The 21,304-nt window shown below is 43.0% G+C and overlaps 1 protein-coding gene across 1 annotated transcript in view; it reads right to left on the reverse strand.

The window, feature by feature from the left end:
• MPP4 (MAGUK p55 scaffold protein 4) overlaps positions 1-21,304 on the reverse strand; it is a 151,428-nt gene that overhangs the window by 55,766 nt on the left and 74,358 nt on the right. The gene's annotated exons all lie outside the window — the stretch shown is intronic.

Here is a 21,304-nt window from a genome sequence, read left to right on the forward strand (position 1 = left end):
TCCCTCCATGGGCCCACTCCCTCAGTCCCCTTTTCATGGGCCCTCTCTCCCAGGTCCCCCTTCCTGGGCACTCTCTTCCAGGTCCCCCTCCCTGGGACCTCTCTCTCAGGTCCCCCTCCCTGCACTCTCTCCCAGGTCCCACTCCCTGGACCCTCTCCCTCAGTCTCCCTCCGTGGACCCTTTCCCTCAGTCTCCCATCTTTAATAGAATGGTTATCTTAGTAAATTTACCCCTCAGTCTGCCTCCCTGGACCTCTCTCCCAGTTGCCCCTCCCTTGACCCTCTCTCCCAGTTGCCCCTCCCTGGACCATCTCCCTCAGTCCCCCTCCCTGGACACCCTCCCCCCATCCCCCTCCCTTGACCCTCTCCCTCAATCTCCCTCCCTTGTCCCTCTCCCTCAATCTCCCTCCCTTGACCCTCTCCCTCAGTCTCTCTCCCTGGACCCTTTCCCTCAGTCTCTTTCCCTGGACCCTCTCCCTCAGTATCTCTCCATGGACCCTCTCCCTCAGTCTCCCTCCATGGACCCTCTCCCTCAGTCTCCCTCCATGGACCCTCTCAGTAGATAAGGCACACTTTTTCTTCAAACTAATTGGTTTTGACAGGTCCACGCCCCTTTTATACAGTTTGTCCACGCCCCCATTTATCCGCGTTTGATATCAAACTTGATACGATCGTATCACGTTTGATATCAATGTGGTATAAATAATATTAACCCCCGTATTAAAATATAATTGGTTTGATACTGTAACTTCATACACTGATATTGGTTATGTGAAATAACACATATATAAAGTACGCTTAATGTTATCTTAATCAGCTGGTAGAATTTCTAAACATAATGCTAAAAAAGTTGTTAGAAAAATATGGTATACAACAGATATATAATTCGTAGAACTGTAGATCTTGTTTTATATCAAATTTGATTTGTGTAGGATGTCGCGCAACGCCGATCATCAAAACAGCCGGCTGAAAGCCAGTTATTATAACGTATTAAAGCCGGGGAGTTTTTGCGGCTTTGATAAATATTATAAAGCTTTGAAAAATAAATTTAAAAGATCCGATGTGAGAAAATGGTTACAAGAGCAAGACGCGTACACATTGCACAAACCGGCTAGAAAAAACTATAAAAGGAATATGATATGCGTATCGGATATAAATCAACAGTGGCAATGTGATTTGGTATCACTCATAGATCTGGCAAAGCACAACGACGGCGTAAAATATATACTAACCGTCATCGATATATTCAGTAAGAGGGCCTGGGCTGAAAGTCTGACTGCTAAGAGCGCGACGACTGTCGCTAAGGCTTTTGAAAAATTATTCCAACAGGGGGACGTACCGCGGAAACTACAAACCGATAATGGTAAAGAGTTTCTAAACAAAGTCCTAAAAAAGTTGTTAGAAAAATACGGTATACAACATTTCACAACCAATAATGATGTGAAAGCAGCCGTTATAGAACGCTTCAATAGGACTTTAAAAACACGAATGTGGCGATATTTCACGGCGAATAATACATACCGATATATAGACGTTTTACAAGCGTTCATTACCAGTTATAATAACACATACCATAGAACGATTAAGCGGGCGCCGAATGAGGTGGATGGCTCTAATGCGCTGGATGTCTTCAAGACGATATATGGCGATTACTTTAGAAGTAAGAAAACAAAGGCTTGTTTAGCGATCGGGGACCACGTTCGTATCTCAAAATATAAGGATATATTTCAGAAAGGTTACGAACAGAGTTTTTCTGAGGAAATATTTGTAATACGCGGAGTGAACACTAAAGGACTTAAGCCGCTTTACACGTTGGAGGATCTCTACGGGGAGGCTATAACGGGTAGTTTTTACCCCGAAGAACTTCAAAGTATACCGAAAAACTATAATAGGATTTACAAAGTGGAGAAGATTTTAAAAAATAAGACGGTTAGAGGGAGGAAACACGTATTAGTCAAGTGGCGTGGATACCCCACAAAATTTAACAGTTGGGTCGCTGCATCGGAGATAAAAGATATATAAACAAAGAGGAAGATGGATGACAAACCCTTCTACATAACATTGCCGAGTAACGCCTCAGCCGATACATTTCCACAAAATAAGATTTCTGACTATACCACAAAGTTAGCAAGGCCTATAGACTTAAGTGGAGATTGGGAAGTAGCTCTTACAGAAATACAATACCCACACACCTGGAATACAATCGATGTGCGTGATTGTGTGTTGAAAATAACAAAGTGGGATGGGACGAGCGGTACAGCAACGAGGGTTTGCGTTAAACCGGGGTTTTATGAAACCATCGGGGCGTTACTGTTTTCTTTCAACGCTGAAATTGACCGACATAAACTGGATGGTTTAAAACTATTGTACGATCCGCTTGAACGAGAGATAATCATCGACAACAAGGCGATGTACAACATCACAGCCGGTCCTAAATTGTCGAGAATACTGGGGTTATACCCGAAAACTAAGTTTTTAAAACCGTGCGCCGACATCAACGGCGGGCAATATACGCTCTTCGTGTACACAGATATTATCGAACATCAGAGGGTCGGTGATAGTTATGTTCCGTTGTTGCGCACCGTTGAAATAAAGGGGCGTAACAACGAGATGGTCACTATACGGTATGAGAAGCCCGATTATGTCCCGTTGTGCAAGACGCATTTTGACACTATAGCCATAGAGATAAAGAATGATCAGAACGAAAACATGTCATTCAAGTTTGGGAAAGCGAACGTGAAACTACATTTCAGACGACGCAAATCCGAATTTTATTAAAGACAATGGTGGCCGTTAAAAATTATGGTGACCCGGGGCTCTACGCGCAATATTATAAAACACAGGCCGGTAATGGATTACCCGGTTTTCACGGCAGCGCGTATATGTACGGGTGCGGTTTAGGTGGAATTTTTCGAAGCCTGTTCAGAAAAGCGGTACCGCTTTTCCGAAGAGGGCTGGCGATAGCAAAGCCCCACGTGAAGAATGCAGCACGCAACATCGCGAAAGACGTCATCGGACAAGCCACAGCGGCGGTTGTGAGCAAAATACACGACGCAAATCAAGCGAAGCAAGATGGATCAGGTTTAATCTATGCCAGGAAAGGGGCGGCTAAAAATAAACGGAAGCGGGCAATACGACTTCCGACATGGTGCAGACCCCTTTTAAACAAAAAACGGAGCAGACGCGGCTTAATTAAAAAAAGGAAACCGAAGCGAAGGGTCGGTGATATTTTTTAAGCATGTCTTTCATACACAATGAATCCATGGAATGCGCAAAATCTGAACTTGACCTTTTTGACGTACCACCGACGCAGACCAGCGTAGAGAAAAGCCTCTACGTCGAAGTTCAACCTTTGGCGGCATTATCCGAGACCGCGCCGCTTGAATTCTACATAGCGGCCAGCGGGGAACACTACTACGATCTGAACAACACGTTGCTGTACGTGACCTGCAAGATCGTACGGCCTGATAACACTGCTATACCTCAAGACGCCAAGGTCGCTCTTATTAATTACCCCATAGCAACTTTATTTAGCCAGGTTGATGTCACTTTGGGCGATAGGCTCATATCGCAGTCCAATAATCTTTACGCTTATAGGGCCTACATAGAGACCATACTGAATTATAGCTCAGATGCGTTATCCACAAAACACACAACTGGATTATTCTACAAAGATGTGGCTGGAGAACACAACACAAGAACCCTGGATGGCGTAAACACAGGGTTTATAAAAAGGGCAAGAACAACGGCACAAAGTCGAACGGTTGAATTATTGGGGCCGCTACACTGTGACCTTTTTCATCAACATAAACTAATATTGAACGCCGTGGACTTGAAGATAAAACTCATCAGAAACAAAGATGCTTTCTGCTTAATGTCTGCTGAAGCGGAGCCCTTTAAAATTCAGATTGTTGCAGCGTCCCTGTTTGTGAAAAGGGTTCAGGTCTCACCCGCCGTCCGGATTGGACACGCCCAGGCCTTACTGACCACCAACGCCAAATATGCGATCGATAGAGTGGGCATGAAGATCTATAGCATACCGACGGGGAGTCGCGTATTTAATTTAGAAAATCTGTTTTTAGGACAGGTGCCAAAAACCGTTATAGCCGCTTTTGTAGATAATGAAGCGTTTTCAGGAGCCTATGACAAAAACCCTCTACGGTTTGAACATAAAAATGTAAACTTCGCATCCCTATACCTGGATGGAACACCGCATCCGGCCAAACCATTTCAACCAGACTTTGAACACGGTAACGCGGTTCGCGAGTATATGTCGCTCATTCAGATCACAAATAAGCAGAAATCAGATTCGGGTATACTAATTGACCGTGAAGAGTACCTCAACGGCTACACACTATTTGCTTTTGATCTGTCGCCTGAACAGGAATGCGCGGAGCATCTGTCTCTAATCAGAACCGGAAATCTACGAGCTGAATTCCGGTTTGCAGGAGCACTAGACCGGACAGTCAACATAATAATATACGCATTATTTGATAATATCATCGAGATCAACCAGCGACGCGATGTGCTGTATGATTATCTATAAATGAAATAAATAATTTTTATATTTATCGTATATTTACCAATATTCATCACCCCATCAGCGATATGAACACATTGCAGATAAATTGTATACTGTACGCTAATCCGGTGACGCGCCTGTTTTTTAAAGGGACCTACCCGTGTGATATGCTTCCGAGCGGTAAACTATCGCAATACCCCTGCGCGTTTGTAATCAACACACACACCAGCGCCCAACCGGGGGAGCATTGGTTGGCCGTTTATTTTAACAACCAGCGCGAGTGTTACTTTTTGGACTCTTACGGTTTAGAACCTGACAACCCCCTATTCCCAAAGGCCATAATAAATTTTTTAAACTCAAATTCAAAAAGAATTTATCACCAAAATAAGCAGTTGCAAGGTTTTAACAGTACCGTTTGTGGGCAATATTGTATATACTTTATATTTTTCATGTGTAAAAATTACAAATATACAGATGTGTTGGTCCGTTTTAGTTTTGATACAAAACGTAATGATCGCTATGTATCAAACTTTGTAAGACGTCTCCCTAGAAGTCATTGTTTGAGTCGATATACGGGTAACTGTATACAGTCCTGTGTCACCAGTAACCAACATGTGTTTGATAAAAATAATGTGTAATACAAAATTGTTTGTGTAACTTGTAACTAATGTTGTGATTGAAATGCTGCATGTACATTGCTTATGGTTATTTTCTATTAAAAAATCTTGCTTATTGAACTTTATATCGTGTGATTGCATATTTTTGCAGACAAACTGGTTAGAATCAAAGAACAAAACAGCATTTTATAAATCATAACCATATTTTATTGGTACAGACAATATGTATTTACAGCAAAATAATCACGAATAACACGATAAACTTTACAGTTAAAACAATACACTAAATACATGATACATTACAAATTAAACGTCATCGTACAAATTAAACGCACAAAAATACATCGTATAAAAACATTATAAATTAGTTATATGTTAAAGGTTCAACCACTGCGAATCCTGAAACAGATTTACGGATCTTTTCCTCGGTAGTAAGTATCCGTGTGGCGTTGTTAACCCGGGGGAATTTAAAACATTTATACGACTTTTTTTAATGTTGTGTATTGGGGAGGCTATATTTACATTGCCAATTTCATCATCGTAGATTTCAGCTTTTAAGCGATCTAACTGTAATCTGTTTGATGCATTACCAACTACAGTGGACGGGATATTCAACTCAGCCATAGCGCGCATAAATTCAATCCATCCGTTAGGCATTTTATGACTCGTCACGCTGTGATTTTGCGTGATACCCCTTATCAAGTCTAACACATTGGATCCTGGCACTGTGACGCCTTTATACATAAACACACCCTTGCGGTCCCAATTCGCAATGTCTTTAGAGCGAACCATTTTACTCATTAGTATTTCACAGTTCTTTTTATACCGCGCATTAACACTGTTCAAGACATCGTGGTAAACAGCGTCGGTAGCGTCGTCTTGTGTAGGGTTAGTTGTATCCTCAACAGCATTTGCACCGGGTGATAAAAGCGTTAAAGTTGACATTTCTCTATCAGTTTGTTTACTCAACACCAGGTATCTCTGTAACACAGCTGTGTAGCGTTTTGCCTTTTCATACTCTGATAAAGCATTATTATGTAGTATACTTATGATCTCAGCATCTAGGCCTTGCGTGGCTGTTTTGCGTATATCATCGCTGTTTGGTTTGTTGTTTAAACGGTCTATCTGTTGCTGGGGGACCAGATACATTTTCTCAGCGTATTCCATCACCGATTAGACAGTAGTCCGGTAATTAATGGAATGGCAAATCCTAGCAACGATCCGATAAACCCACCCGACTGTTTCACCAACCTCTTCTTTTTCCCAATGGCGCATTTCTTATTACAAAGCGATTTTATAAGGGACCTCTTCTTTTTAAGGTAGTTCAACTGGCGCTGTGACAGGGGTATTTTACCTTTAAGCGTATTGAGAGCAATCTCACATATGGCTGTCACCAAATCGTTTGAAGCGTTGGATAATATAGCGTTTCTTTGGGCCGGTTTGGCTTTAATGAGGGTTTTTAAAAGGGCCCAATTACGCCTTATCCTGGTCGACATGTTCACAGCTGTTAGAAGCGGTAATGAATGACTATAGGATGCGCGGTTATAGCTATTTAGAACCCCGCTTCTTAACAACATAAGCTACTGGTGTGTCGGGGGGAAATAAACCGCTTCGTAAACGATAATCATCAAGGGCATTGTTTCTTAAATCAACCAGTAAATAACCGTATGGAGGCTCCGTAGCGGACTCATAGGCTTCAAGAAAAAAACGATATTTTGATGGGTACATTTGTCTAGCCAGAATGCTAACCTGCATTTTATCCCTGGGGTTTTTAAACAGGACCATATATTTTGTGTTTAAATGTATAGTCCTGCTCTTTCTACCTTGACAAAATATGTTTTGCACAAGGTACATGACACTGAGATTACGATGGTGCACATACTTTGTGAACGCTTTCTCAACCTCAGAATTATTACTCGCTGCATCCATCAAGTCATCTATCACCGTTAAATTAATCTTATCAGGGGGAAAAAGCTGGTCGTCGCTAAATGACTCGGGCAAACCCTCTATAAAACGCATACCAGGGTGAGCACTCAGAAGTTGGTCATATATCGGTTGCCAACAGGTGTAAAACCAAACAATATTATCAGGTACATGCGTCATATGTGTGGATGCGTGTTGTATTAGTGTTTTCACAAAATAACTTTTCCCCGAATTGGAGGGTCCGGCTAAAATACAGGAGAAGGGGTGTTGAAAACGGATATCCATCTTAATAACCAAATGGTAGGGTTGTAAAATTATCCGTGAGGTTACGTTTAGTGTAAACGCACTTTTGCGTTTTCTGCAGCATACGGGTTTCAATCTGCCAGTACTTTTTCACACGTACTATACCGGGCTGCCTGGTCACAATTTTTTTCTGATCCTCGCCTTTGGGGTTTAAAGGATAATCTAAGACCAGTTCTTTCAGACTGTCAAAGTTAACGTGCTGCTCATTACAAACATTCAACGTTATACCTTTGACCTTGAGGCTCGTCTTGCCGTTGCTTAGTCTATAGCCGTATGACTTGGGGCCGGCTGAAACAAACTCTGTTATATGCGTACCAGATGGTAGTTCGCTGGTCAACTCCCCTAGATAATCGCCTAATGGCGGATTCCAGTCACCGGGCCTGCTGACAAAAATTACAGAATCTGTATCGTGATACAGACATCTATCTTGTAATCTATCCAATAGGTTGTACAACTCGACGCGGGCGTGCGCTGTGGTAAATGCTGCTATAAATATATTTGTTGTTGAAGACCTGGTATAATGGTCTTTGGCGTATTTCCAGTTGACCATAACAGTTTCTGAGTCTATGAAGTCTAAAGCAGACACCTCATAGTGTGGTTGAAAGGCATATTCAAAAAGCTTATCAGGATCTGTCACTAGACAAGTATTGGGCATGTTGCTACGTTGACCAAATTTACCCCATAATGAGTTTAAAAACAATTTAGAAATTTGTCTTTTGGCGGGGTTGACATTTATGTGTTCGTGTCTTAAAGCTATGCCCTCATTTTTTTGATACGCGTCTATGTACTCTTGTTGTTTCACAGAGTCTGTACACCAATCGGGGTAACCAGAAGCCTCCTGTTTATCTCTGAGGTGTGTTTTAATGTAACCTGAAAACAGATCATCAGATCTCTCATCAAAATGCCACACCTCATAGATTTTACACACTTTGTACCCCTTTTCTATAGCAAGATTTATCTCCACTGTGCACCATGTACCGGTTAGGGCGCGGTTTTCTGAGTCATGAACACACGGCTCACACTGTCCAGATTCGGCGCATGTGCGGCACAGCGGAAACATTAACTTACCATTCATTTTAACCGGTAAAACTGGAAAGAAAAGGCCTCGCGGAGGATTAATTTTTAATTTAACAAAACCAAAATACTTTGTGACATCATCAAAGTCCTTATAAATGATGCGTGGGTGACGTATAGGATATGTTTTGGTCTTGTTGACAAATGGGTATAGGCTAGTAAAGTCAAAATAGTGTATTATACAGTCTGGATGGTTACGCCGTGATTAACGGCGTGCCAACAGCTTTTGAATTCCAGGGGTGTTTTTATCACGGTTGTGACAACTGTTACAAAACCGATGATGAAAACAATCTGACTAAAACAACCTACGGTCAACTGCGGCACAAGACACAGTTAAGGATACAATACCTTAAACGGTGTGGATTTCAGATAAGGGAGATGTGGGGTTGTGAGTGGAAGAAAATGAGGGAGACTGATGAGGAGCTTCAGGTTTTTCTGAAAGGTTTGGAAATCCCTGACCCCTTGGATCCTCGTGATGGTCTTTATGGCGGCCGCACTAACGCCATAAAACTTTATCACAAGACAGAGTGCGATGAAAAAATACACTATTTTGACTTTACTAGCCTATACCCATTTGTCAACAAGACCAAAACATATCCTATACGTCACCCACGCATCATTTATAAGGACTTTGATGATGTCACAAAGTATTTTGGTTTTGTTAAATTAAAAATTAATCCTCCGCGAGGCCTTTTCTTTCCAGTTTTACCGGTTAAAATGAATGGTAAGTTAATGTTTCCGCTGTGCCGCACATGCGCCGAATCTGGACAGTGTGAGCCGTGTGTTCATGACTCAGAAAACCGCGCCCTAACCGGTACATGGTGCACAGTGGAGATAAATCTTGCTATAGAAAAGGGGTACAAAGTGTGTAAAATCTATGAGGTGTGGCATTTTGATGAGAGATCTGATGATCTGTTTTCAGGTTACATTAAAACACACCTCAGAGATAAACAGGAGGCTTCTGGTTACCCCGATTGGTGTACAGACTCTGTGAAACAACAAGAGTACATAGACGCGTATCAAAAAAATGAGGGCATAGCTTTAAGACACGAACACATAAATGTCAACCCCGCCAAAAGACAAATTTCTAAATTGTTTTTAAACTCATTATGGGGTAAATTTGGTCAACGTAGCAACATGCCCAATACTTGTCTAATGACAGATCCTGATAAGCTTTTTGAATATGCCTTTCAACCACACTATGAGGTGTCTGCTTTAGACTTCATAGACTCAGAAACTGTTATGGTCAACTGGAAATACGCCAAAGACCATTATACCAGGTCTTCAACAACAAATATATTTATAGCAGCATTTACCACAGCGCACGCCCGCGTCGAGTTGTACAACCTATTGGATAGATTACAAGATAGATGTCTGTATCACGATACAGATTCTGTAATTTTTGTCAGCAGGCCCGGTGACTGGAATCCGCCATTAGGCGATTATCTAGGGGAGTTGACCAGCGAACTACCATCTGGTACGCATATAACAGAGTTTGTTTCAGCCGGCCCCAAGTCATACGGCTATAGACTAAGCAACGGCAAGACGAGCCTCAAGGTCAAAGGTATAACGTTGAATGTTTGTAATGAGCAGCACGTTAACTTTGACAGTCTGAAAGAACTGGTCTTAGATTATCCTTTAAACCCCAAAGGCGAGGATCAGAAAAAAATTGTGACCAGGCAGCCCGGTATAGTACGTGTGAAAAAGTACTGGCAGATTGAAACCCGTATGCTGCAGAAAACGCAAAAGTGCGTTTACACTAAACGTAACCTCACGGATAATTTTACAACCCTACCATTTGGTTATTAAGATGGATATCCGTTTTCAACACCCCTTCTCCTGTATTTTAGCCGGACCCTCCAATTCGGGGAAAAGTTATTTTGTGAAAACACTAATACAACACGCATCCACACATATGACGCATGTACCTGATAATATTGTTTGGTTTTACACCTGTTGGCAACCGATATATGACCAACTTCTGAGTGCTCACCCTGGTATGCGTTTTATAGAGGGTTTGCCCGAGTCATTTAGCGACGACCAGCTTTTTCCCCCTGATAAGATTAATTTAACGGTGATAGATGACTTGATGGATGCAGCGAGTAATAATTCTGAGGTTGAGAAAGCGTTCACAAAGTATGTGCACCATCGTAATCTCAGTGTCATGTACCTTGTGCAAAACATATTTTGTCAAGGTAGAAAGAGCAGGACTATACATTTAAACACAAAATATATGGTCCTGTTTAAAAACCCCAGGGATAAAATGCAGGTTAGCATTCTGGCTAGACAAATGTACCCATCAAAATATCGTTTTTTTCTTGAAGCCTATGAGTCCGCTACGGAGCCTCCATACGGTTATTTACTGGTTGATTTAAGAAACAATGCCCTTGATGATTATCGTTTACGAAGCGGTTTATTTCCCCCCGACACACCAGTAGCTTATGTTGTTAAGAAGCGGGGTTCTAAATAGCTATAACCGCGCATCCTATAGTCATTCATTACCGCTTCTAACAGCTGTGAACATGTCGACCAGGATAAGGCGTAATTGGGCCCTTTTAAAAACCCTCATTAAAGCCAAACCGGCCCAAAGAAACGCTATATTATCCAACGCTTCAAACGATTTGGTGACAGCCATATGTGAGATTGCTCTCAATACGCTTAAAGGTAAAATACCCCTGTCACAGCGCCAGTTGAACTACCTTAAAAAGAAGAGGTCCCTTATAAAATCGCTTTGTAATAAGAAATGCGCCATTGGGAAAAAGAAGAGGTTGGTGAAACAGTCGGGTGGGTTTATCGGATCGTTGCTAGGATTTGCCATTCCATTAATTACCGGACTACTGTCTAATCGGTGATGGAATACGCTGAGAAAATGTATCTGGTCCCCCAGCAACAGATAGACCGTTTAAACAACAAACCAAACAGCGATGATATACGCAAAACAGCCACGCAAGGCCTAGATGCTGAGATCATAAGTATACTACATAATAATGCTTTATCAGAGTATGAAAAGGCAAAACGCTACACAGCTGTGTTACAGAGATACCTGGTGTTGAGTAAACAAACTGATAGAGAAATGTCAACTTTAACGCTTTTATCACCCGGTGCAAATGCTGTTGAGGATACAACTAACCCTACACAAGACGACGCTACCGACGCTGTTTACCACGATGTCTTGAACAGTGTTAATGCGCGGTATAAAAAGAACTGTGAAATACTAATGAGTAAAATGGTTCGCTCTAAAGACATTGCGAATTGGGACCGCAAGGGTGTGTTTATGTATAAAGGCGTCACAGTGCCAGGATCCAATGTGTTAGACTTGATAAGGGGTATCACGCAAAATCACAGCGTGACGAGTCATAAAATGCCTAACGGATGGATTGAATTTATGCGCGCTATGGCTGAGTTGAATATCCCGTCCACTGTAGTTGGTAATGCATCAAACAGATTACAGTTAGATCGCTTAAAAGCTGAAATCTACGATGATGAAATTGGCAATGTAAATATAGCCTCCCCAATACACAACATTAAAAAAAGTCGTATAAATGTTTTAAATTCCCCCGGGTTAACAACGCCACACGGATACTTACTACCGAGGAAAAGATCCGTAAATCTGTTTCAGGATTCGCAGTGGTTGAACCTTTAACATATAACTAATTTATAATGTTTTTATACGATGTATTTTTGTGCGTTTAATTTGTACGATGACGTTTAATTTGTAATGTATCATGTATTTAGTGTATTGTTTTAACTGTAAAGTTTATCGTGTTATTCGTGATTATTTTGCTGTAAATACATATTGTCTGTACCAATAAAATATGGTTATGATTTATAAAATGCTGTTTTGTTCTTTGATTCTAACCAGTTTGTCTGCAAAAATATGCAATCACACGATATAAAGTTCAATAAGCAAGATTTTTTAATAGAAAATAACCATAAGCAATGTACATGCAGCATTTCAATCACAACATTAGTTACAAGTTACACAAACAATTTTGTATTACACATTATTTTTATCAAACACATGTTGGTTACTGGTGACACAGGACTGTATACAGTTACCCGTATATCGACTCAAACAATGACTTCTAGGGAGACGTCTTACAAAGTTTGATACATAGCGATCATTACGTTTTGTATCAAAACTAAAACGGACCAACACATCTGTATATTTGTAATTTTTACACATGAAAAATATAAAGTATATACAATATTGCCCACAAACGGTACTGTTAAAACCTTGCAACTGCTTATTTTGGTGATAAATTCTTTTTGAATTTGAGTTTAAAAAATTTATTATGGCCTTTGGGAATAGGGGGTTGTCAGGTTCTAAACCGTAAGAGTCCAAAAAGTAACACTCGCGCTGGTTGTTAAAATAAACGGCCAACCAATGCTCCCCCGGTTGGGCGCTGGTGTGTGTGTTGATTACAAACGCGCAGGGGTATTGCGATAGTTTACCGCTCGGAAGCATATCACACGGGTAGGTCCCTTTAAAAAACAGGCGCGTCACCGGATTAGCGTACAGTATACAATTTATCTGCAATGTGTTCATATCGCTGATGGGGTGATGAATATTGGTAAATATACGATAAATATAAAAATTATTTATTTCATTTATAGATAATCATACAGCACATCGCGTCGCTGGTTGATCTCGATGATATTATCAAATAATGCGTATATTATTATGTTGACTGTCCGGTCTAGTGCTCCTGCAAACCGGAATTCAGCTCGTAGATTTCCGGTTCTGATTAGAGACAGATGCTCCGCGCATTCCTGTTCAGGCGACAGATCAAAAGCAAATAGTGTGTAGCCGTTGAGGTACTCTTCACGGTCAATTAGTATACCCGAATCTGATTTCTGCTTATTTGTGATCTGAATGAGCGACATATACTCGCGAACCGCGTTACCGTGTTCAAAGTCTGGTTGAAATGGTTTGGCCGGATGCGGTGTTCCATCCAGGTATAGGGATGCGAAGTTTACATTTTTATGTTCAAACCGTAGAGGGTTTTTGTCATAGGCTCCTGAAAACGCTTCATTATCTACAAAAGCGGCTATAACGGTTTTTGGCACCTGTCCTAAAAACAGATTTTCTAAATTAAATACGCGACTCCCCGTCGGTATGCTATAGATCTTCATGCCCACTCTATCGATCGCATATTTGGCGTTGGTGGTCAGTAAGGCCTGGGCGTGTCCAATCCGGACGGCGGGTGAGACCTGAACCCTTTTCACAAACAGGGACGCTGCAACAATCTGAATTTTAAAGGGCTCCGCTTCAGCAGACATTAAGCAGAAAGCATCTTTGTTTCTGATGAGTTTTATCTTCAAGTCCACGGCGTTCAATATTAGTTTATGTTGATGAAAAAGGTCACAGTGTAGCGGCCCCAATAATTCAACCGTTCGACTTTGTGCCGTTGTTCTTGCCCTTTTTATAAACCCTGTGTTTACGCCATCCAGGGTTCTTGTGTTGTGTTCTCCAGCCACATCTTTGTAGAATAATCCAGTTGTGTGTTTTGTGGATAACGCATCTGAGCTATAATTCAGTATGGTCTCTATGTAGGCCCTATAAGCGTAAAGATTATTGGACTGCGATATGAGCCTATCGCCCAAAGTGACATCAACCTGGCTAAATAAAGTTGCTATGGGGTAATTAATAAGAGCGACCTTGGCGTCTTGAGGTATAGCAGTGTTATCAGGCCGTACGATCTTGCAGGTCACGTACAGCAACGTGTTGTTCAGATCGTAGTAGTGTTCCCCGCTGGCCGCTATGTAGAATTCAAGCGGCGCGGTCTCGGATAATGCCGCCAAAGGTTGAACTTCGACGTAGAGGCTTTTCTCTACGCTGGTCTGCGTCGGTGGTACGTCAAAAAGGTCAAGTTCAGATTTTGCGCATTCCATGGATTCATTGTGTATGAAAGACATGCTTAAAAAATATCACCGACCCTTCGCTTCGGTTTCCTTTTTTTAATTAAGCCGCGTCTGCTCCGTTTTTTGTTTAAAAGGGGTCTGCACCATGTCGGAAGTCGTATTGCCCGCTTCCGTTTATTTTTAGCCGCCCCTTTCCTGGCATAGATTAAACCTGATCCATCTTGCTTCGCTTGATTTGCGTCGTGTATTTTGCTCACAACCGCCGCTGTGGCTTGTCCGATGACGTCTTTCGCGATGTTGCGTGCTGCATTCTTCACGTGGGGCTTTGCTATCGCCAGCCCTCTTCGGAAAAGCGGTACCGCTTTTCTGAACAGGCTTCGAAAAATTCCACCTAAACCGCACCCGTACATATACGCGCTGCCGTGAAAACCGGGTAATCCATTACCGGCCTGTGTTTTATAATATTGCGCGTAGAGCCCCGGGTCACCATAATTTTTAACGGCCACCATTGTCTTTAATAAAATTCGGATTTGCGTCGTCTGAAATGTAGTTTCACGTTCGCTTTCCCAAACTTGAATGACATGTTTTCGTTCTGATCATTCTTTATCTCTATGGCTATAGTGTCAAAATGCGTCTTGCACAACGGGACATAATCGGGCTTCTCATACCGTATAGTGACCATCTCGTTGTTACGCCCCTTTATTTCAACGGTGCGCAACAACGGAACATAACTATCACCGACCCTCTGATGTTCGATAATATCTGTGTACACGAAGAGCGTATATTGCCCGCCGTTGATGTCGGCGCACGGTTTTAAAAACTTAGTTTTCGGGTATAACCCCAGTATTCTCGACAATTTAGGACCGGCTGTGATGTTGTACATCGCCTTGTTGTCGATGATTATCTCTCGTTCAAGCGGATCGTACAATAGTTTTAAACCATCCAGTTTATGTCGGTCAATTTCAGCGTTGAAAGAAAACAGTAACGCCCCGATGGTTTCATAAAACCCCGGTTTAACGCAAACCCTCGTTGCTGTACCGCTCGTCCCATCCCACTTTGTTATTTTCAACACACAATCACGCACATCGATTGTATTCCAGGTGTGTGGGTATTGTATTTCTGTAAGAGCTACTTCCCAATCTCCACTTAAGTCTATAGGCCTTGCTAACTTTGTGGTATAGTCAGAAATCTTATTTTGTGGAAATGTATCGGCTGAGGCGTTACTCGGCAATGTTATGTAGAAGGGTTTGTCATCCATCTTCCTCTTTGTTTATATATCTTTTATCTCCGATGCAGCGACCCAACTGTTAAATTTTGTGGGGTATCCACGCCACTTGACTAATACGTGTTTCCTCCCTCTAACCGTCTTATTTTTTAAAATCTTCTCCACTTTGTAAATCCTATTATAGTTTTTCGGTATACTTTGAAGTTCTTCGGGGTAAAAACTACCCGTTATAGCCTCCCCGTAGAGATCCTCCAACGTGTAAAGCGGCTTAAGTCCTTTAGTGTTCACTCCGCGTATTACAAATATTTCCTCAGAAAAACTCTGTTCGTAACCTTTCTGAAATATATCCTTATATTTTGAGATACGAACGTGGTCCCCGATCGCTAAACAAGCCTTTGTTTTCTTACTTCTAAAGTAATCGCCATATATCGTCTTGAAGACATCCAGCGCATTAGAGCCATCCACCTCATTCGGCGCCCGCTTAATCGTTCTATGGTATGTGTTATTATAACTGGTAATGAACGCTTGTAAAACGTCTATATATCGGTATGTATTATTCGCCGTGAAATATCGCCACATTCGTGTTTTTAAAGTCCTATTGAAGCGTTCTATAACGGCTGCTTTCACATCATTATTGGTTGTGAAATGTTGTATACCGTATTTTTCTAACAACTTTTTTAGGACTTTGTTTAGAAACTCTTTACCATTATCGGTTTGTAGTTTCCGCGGTACGTCCCCCTGTTGGAATAATTTTTCAAAAGCCTTAGCGACAGTCGTCGCGCTCTTAGCAGTCAGACTTTCAGCCCAGGCCCTCTTACTGAATATATCGATGACGGTTAGTATATATTTTACGCCGTCGTTGTGCTTTGCCAGATCTATGAGTGATACCAAATCACATTGCCACTGTTGATTTATATCCGATACGCATATCATATTCCTTTTATAGTTTTTTCTAGCCGGTTTGTGCAATGTGTACGCGTCTTGCTCTTGTAACCATTTTCTCACATCGGATCTTTTAAATTTATTTTTCAAAGCTTTATAATATTTATCAAAGCCGCAAAAACTCCCCGGCTTTAATACGTTATAATAACTGGCTTTCAGCCGGCTGTTTTGATGATCGGCGTTGCGCGACATCCTACACAAATCAAATTTGATATAAAACAAGATCTACAGTTCTACGAATTATATATCTGTTGTATACCATATTTTTCTAACAACTTTTTTAGCATTATGTTTAGAAATTCTACCAGCTGATTAAGATAACATTAAGCGTACTTTATATATGTGTTATTTCACATAACCAATATCAGTGTATGAAGTTACAGTATCAAACCAATTATATTTTAATACGGGGGTTAATATTATTTATACCACATTGATATCAAACGTGATACGATCGTATCAAGTTTGATATCAAACGCGGATAAATGGGGGCGTGGACAAACTGTATAAAAGGGGCGTGGACCTGTCAAAACCAATTAGTTTGAAGAAAAAGTGTGCCTTATCTACTTCTCTCCCTCCATGGACCGTCTCCTTCATTATCTCTCCCTGGACCCTCTCCCTCAGTCTCACTCAATGGACCCTTTCCTCAATCCTCAGCTGAAGCCTGATTTCTGCTGTGACTGATTCTCTGCCAGCCAATGCCTGACACATGCTTGCTACTGATGCTCTGCCGGCCCCTGCTTGATTCCTGCTGTGACTGATGCTCTGCTGGCTGCTGCCTGATTCCTGCTGTGACTGATGCTCTGATGGCCTCTGCCTGGTTCCTGCTGTGACTAATGCTCTGATGGCCTCTGCCTGATTCCTGCTGTGACTGATGCTCTGATGGCCTCTGCTTGATTCCTGCTGTGACTGATGCTCTGATGGCCTCTGCCTGATTCCCGATGTGACTAATGCTCTGCCAGCCTCTGCCTGATTCCTGCTCTGCCAGCCTCTGCCTGATTCCTGCTCTGCCTGATTCCTGCTCTGCCAGCCCCTGCCTGATCCCTGTTGTAGTACCCGGGTATATTATATGGGGACAACTAGAATTTAGAAAGCTCCTGTTGAGCAAAAGGGCAAGGTTGCTACAGTATGTGTGTAGGTTTGTGTGTGTGTGTGTGTGTGGGGGGGGGTTGCTGCTGCAGTGTGGCATAATGTAATTGAACGACAGTGTGGCATGTGTGTGTATTACAATGTGGCATATATGAGGGGTTTTTGTTCACTTGATAGAGGTGAACCAAAGAAAGAAAAAAGCTTTGTGGGCGCACTCTTATTGTACCACCAATCAATGACTAGTAGAATTTACCATGGATAGTCCTTTATATTGGTTCTTTAATTAATAGCATAATTTTCAGTCTGTGCGGGTTCTACCCCACCCCCTCTTACCAATGTGGCATATATGGCAGTCAACCTCTATTGCATCTTTTCAGAGATAACTCACTGTTTTCCACATGATCAAGTGGACCGGTCCTGGTTCCAAATATACGGGGGACAAAAAATCTGGGGGTCCCCCGTATTTTGAAACCAGCACCGGGCTCCAACAGCCCGCAGTGTCACGCTGTCACTGCGGGGTGAGCTGGCTATGCAGGAGACGGACCAGCGCTGGGCCCTGGATTGGTAAGTATATTGGTGTAAAAGTGAGGTGTGTGTTTGTGTGTGAAATAAAGTTATACTTTTCACTGTGTGTGTCTTTTCCTTTAACATTCTTTTTACAGGTGGATTACAAGTCCCAGCAGGCCCATTAATGCCCCGCATGCTGGGACTTGTGGTTCTCCAAGTCACAGCATGCGGGGGAGGTCTGCTGGTGCTTGTAGTTCTCCAGCATAAAGCAATGTTAGGAATGTAAGAATTAACTCTATCAGGCCGGCGTCCACTGGCCATGGACGCCAGTGACAGCCCCAGGCTTCAGCCCTGGACAGGTGAAGCCTGGGGGGGACGACGACCCTTTTATTGGGGGGTCCCCACTCCTCCAGGTACCTCGTCTAAGGCTGACCAGCCACGGTGCTCATGTTTCGGCCGGGGAACCTTAAAAAAAAGTGTCCCCGGGCTGTGGCATGACACCGTGGGCTGTTGGAGCCTGGTGCTGGTTTCAAAATAAGGGGGGCACCCCCAGATTTTTTGTCCCCCGTATTTTGGAACCAGGACCGGTCCAAGAGTCCGGGGCTGGTTTCAGTTATTTTTTTTAAACAAAATCGCATGTCTGAAAATGCGCACATTTTCACGTCTAAAAATCGCACAAAATCGTACCATATTGCACTTTTTTTCATTACATATGCGAATTCACAGCAAAAAATTTGATTTTTAAACTTGTGATTTGGTGCGATTTTTGAACATGTCCAAAATTCGCACCCTATTACATTCCGCCCCTGATGTGTGAACACCTTTGGAGAGGCATTCGCACAGAGCGGGGCGGGCAGGGGGCTGTCCCATGGGAACGCAGCTTTCCTGTGTGTGCCCACAAAACAGTGGGTGTGCCCAGAAAAACGCTAGGCATCTCCATGAGAACTTGTAGAAGCCTCCACAGAGAGGACGGCTAACGTCACATGACGTCAGTGACCGCCTCCAATTCAGCCATGTCCCAGTCAAAATCATTCGTCGGTCGGCCACATGTTAATGGGTGTGTAAGAGTACACACCCATTCGCATGCAGGCGCAGATATTCGCACAGCCGTGGAGGGTGGGCATTCGCTTGCCCACTGGGCGGTGTTTACCCACTTGCAAAGCGGCAAAAGAACACTGGTTAGCGAGCAGGTATGAATCAGGCCCTTAGTATCTATGCAGTAGGTGGCGGGATGTACCGCATTGTCAAAGTAAACCTTGGTAAATCCCACCTTAACACTTCTCCTCACCTCTGTAAATGGGAATTCAAGTGTTTTGCCCGCCGAGTGTGCACTCAGACTCCCCAAGCCATCTTATTGGGGCAGCTGCGGTGTTGGGGGGCAGAGCAGGGGCTTGCTGGGGTATCTGCAGTGGTTTGGGCAGAGCAGGGGCTTGCTGGGGTAGCTGCAGTGGTGGGGGGCAGAGTGGGGGCAGAGCAGGGGCTTGGCAGTGCACAGGCTACATGCAGATTTCCTGGCCTCGCAAACTGCTAGGAAGGAACCAGCCAGGCTGAGCAAACCCAGATTGCGCTGCCAAACTAAGCTGATGGTTGCAATGGTGATAATAATGCAGCCTGGCCAAACCAAGCCGATGGTTGCAATGGTGATGATAATGCAGCCTGGCCAAACTAAGCCGATGGTTGCAATGGTGATAATGCAGCCTGTCCAAACCAAGCCGATGGTCGCAATGCTGATGATAACGCAGCCTGGCCAAACCAAGCCGATGGTAGTAATGGTGATGATAATGCAGCCTGGCCAAACCAAGCCGATGGTAGTAATGGTGATGATCTATGTTCACTGCACTCTGGCCCTTATTTTGGTTCACTCACAAAGGCAAATTCCTTCTCAAATGGACAAAACCATGTGCACTGCAGGTGGGGCAGATGTAACATCTGCAGAGATAATTAGATTTGGGTGGGGTTCTACTTCAAAGTGAGATCTATATTGCAGTGTAGAAATAAAGCAGTCAGTATTTACCCTGCACAGAAACAAAATAACTCACCCAAATCTAATTCTCTCTGCACATAAACATCCATTCGCAGCTTGCATGCGGGGAGGAAATCATTCGGTGGTTGCCAACCACGATTTCTACAATTTATTAGCAGTTTCTTATATAGCGCACACAGATTCCGCAGCGCTGTACAGAGAATATTTGAACATTCACATCAGTCCCTGCCCCAGTGGAGTTTACAATCTATATTCCCTACCACATGTACACACACACAGACATTCTAGGGTTAATTTTTGGAAACAATTAACCTACCAATATATTTTGGATTGTGGGAGGAAACCGGAGTACCCGGAGTAAACCCACGCAAGCATGGGGAGAATATACAAACTCCGCACAGTTAGAGCCATGGTGGGAATCGAACCCATGACCTCAGCGCTGTGAGGCAGTAATGCTAACCATTACACCATCCGTACTGCCCCATAGATCTAAGACTTTCTCTGGTGTCTTATATCTGCGTGCTCCCTGTACGGGAAGAGGGCGGGCCGCTGATGTCAGCTGTCCGCCCCATCGCCGAATTACCATGGGAACCCCCAGCGCAGCCCCCCTCCTGCATGTCCGTTCGCACACAGAGCCTGCACTTGCGACTGAAAACACCGCTCCCCACGTGGGGGAATTAAATGACGTGGGGGAATTAAAAATCGGTTCGGCTGTGGAGAAAGTAGCCCGGGAAGTGTGTTCTGGTGGGAACCGGTGTGCCTAACCACTGAGCCATGGCATTTGTCCTATTAGATACTTGTATTTTGGATATATTCAAATTATGAATCTATAAGCTATTGTATATAACAGGGAGTAGCATCATATTAATTAATGGTATTAAATAAAAAATTAATGCTGATATAAGCACATTTAGATACTGCCAAAAATACACTCTATAAAATTGTAAATTTAACAACTGATTTTGATGTGGAGGAAGTGGGTCTTGATCCGTCGGCTCTGGTGTGAGCCTAACCAGCGGCGTAACTATAGCACCGCGGGGGGGGGGGGGGGCGCTGTGCATGTGGGGGCGCCGGGGCTGCGGTGCCATAGTTAAACCCTAACGGTGGGGGGGGGGCGCCCAAAACGTAGCTACGCCACTGAGCCTAACCATTGAGCTACGGGGCTTCTCCTATCAGAGATCTGTATTTTGGATATATTTATATTATGAATTTATCAGTTTGGATTATTATCTACTCCTTGTTATAGTTGTTACT

The sequence above is a fragment of the Crinia signifera genome, chromosome 7 (assembly GCF_055691185.1).
Source record: "Crinia signifera chromosome 7, ASM5569118v1, whole genome shotgun sequence".
NCBI classification, from domain to species: Eukaryota; Metazoa; Chordata; class Amphibia; order Anura; family Myobatrachidae; genus Crinia; species Crinia signifera.